The sequence below is a fragment of the Gracilinanus agilis genome, chromosome 3 (assembly GCF_016433145.1).
Source record: "Gracilinanus agilis isolate LMUSP501 chromosome 3, AgileGrace, whole genome shotgun sequence".
Lineage (NCBI taxonomy): Eukaryota > Metazoa > Chordata > Mammalia > Didelphimorphia > Didelphidae > Gracilinanus > Gracilinanus agilis.
Window position 1 is genome coordinate 673,701,799 of NC_058132.1, and position 2,089 is coordinate 673,703,887.

Below are 2,089 nucleotides of genomic sequence, written 5' to 3' on the forward strand. Positions count from 1 at the left end.
CTCTCTCTCTCTCTCTCTCTCTCTCTCTCTCTCTCTCTCTCTCTCTCTCTCTGTCTCTCCCCCTCCTTCCCCTTTCCTTCCCTTCCCTTCTCCCTCTTCTCTTTGGTCTCCTCTATTTATGGCTCTGACTTTCTGTTTGTCTTTACTCTCTGTATCTGTCCTCTTTCTCCTTTCTCTCTCTCCCTGCTTCCCCTTTTTCCTTCTTCATATTAAGGTTAATTCAGGGGGTAAATGAGCAGACACATCTCCTACTAGGGTCCAATTTGGGCAGACTGAGTGAAGATTTGTCTAAAACCAAACTGGACAGAGTAATCAGCATTACCTATGAGGTGCCTTCTGGAGCCAAGTGTAAAATCTAGAAGTTATTTCTAACGTATGTCTTCAGTGTTTTCTTTCTTGGCACATAAATCTAGACATCCCTGCAAATGCTTCTGCTATTGTTGAGAATTTAACAGACCACAGGGTGGTTTAATTTAGTTCCCTTCAAGAGACTTCTCTAAACAATGGATGTATCAAGGGAGTTTGCTGCTTCGCCACTTCTTTGAATGACTTTAAGCTAAATCAGGGAATAAAGCCTTTTTTTCTTATTTTCCCCCCACTGTAATCTTGTCTTTGGAGTCCCAGTGCTGGCTGGAACATCCTAACAGGAATGGCTGTCATGACCTTACTATACATGTGTTCGCATCTATCTAAATGATAACTCATGCTCTTTTGGGCAGCAAGATCCAACAGTGAGCAGGTGTTTGTGAAGGGCTTATACCAAAGGGTGTTTTCCATACTCCCGTAACACAGAGCTTGTGAAAGAGCTTAGAGGACCAGTAGCTATTGGAGATTTCCTTTGAGTAATAATAAACCTGGAAAATGGGCTTTATTCAGACTTTTTTTGTAAAGGGTATTCATTGTGCAAAGATGGAAAGTAGCCTGGTCATGTTTTGTTCCTGCATTGTTCTATATCATTGTCTACTCTCTGTAAGCTGGTGTCTGGAAGGTATGATAGATCCTCTTAAAATGTTATTCTGAATTTAGCTGGACATGGTGGAGAACAAAATGGCACATTGGCTCTCCAAGAATTCTTTGTCTCATGCCTCATCTCTGAAACGTTTACCTTAACTTGACTCCTCTCATCTCACTTGGGGGCTCTAGGCTCTTAATTGATGGGAACTGTCCATTTCTAGCATGACTCGTCATTTCCTATCTATCTTTATCCCATGTCCTCAATATGCCCTATAAGCATCCCTGCATCTCTTGCCCCCCTATCTTGTACCTCTAGCTTTGGGAACAGAAATCTAACCATGGATCACTTCAGTGACCACCATTCTTTCTCATCCCTTCTCAGTTGCTTGAGAACATGCTGCCACCCTGCAAAAACAAACAAACAAAAACTTCTTCATTTGATTTGTATGTTATTTCCCTCCAGTAGGATGCAGACCTTCCAAGGAGAAGAACTTTTTACTTAATCCTTATACCTTCAGTGCCAAGGATGGTGCCTGACAACAGTTGTTGTCATTCAGTTGTTTTTGTTGTATCTGGCTCCTCATGACTCTGTTTGGAGTTTTCTTGGCCAGGATACTGGAATCATTTGCCATTTCCTTCTCCAGCACATTTTAGAGATGAGGGGATTGAGGCAAACAGGGTTAAGCTACTTGCCCTGTGTCACACAGCTGGTAAATGTCCAAGCCTAGATTTGAACTCAGGAAGATGAATATTCCAGATTTCAGGCCCAGAGATATATAGTAGGCACTTAATAAACATTTTCATCTCAATTGGGTTGAATTGAGTTCTATTGATTGAAGTCATCCTAGAAGCCTTACAAAAGATGGTGCTGGTCAAATGTTTAATCTGAGAAGACCTCCAGATCTGAAGCAGCTAGTCAAAAAGCACTGATGGGTCCTTTCTACGTTCAAGCATTGTGTATAATTCTGGTGATACAAAGAAAGAGAAATATAGGATTAATGTACTCAGGGGACTCATATTCTAATAGAGGAAAACCACACAGGATGCCAATAATTATAAACATTCAAGATACATAGTGTATAAGTGACAGATAATCTCAGAGGGAAATTATTGAAGGATATAAAGCACCCAGAAA

The 2,089-nt window shown here is 41.0% G+C and overlaps 1 pseudogene; it reads right to left on the bottom strand.

Annotated features, from left to right (window-relative positions):
* LOC123242064 overlaps positions 1 to 1,188 on the bottom strand; it is a 10,278-nt pseudogene extending 9,090 nt beyond the window's left edge.
* Positions 1,189 to 2,089: the final 901 nt, after the last annotated feature.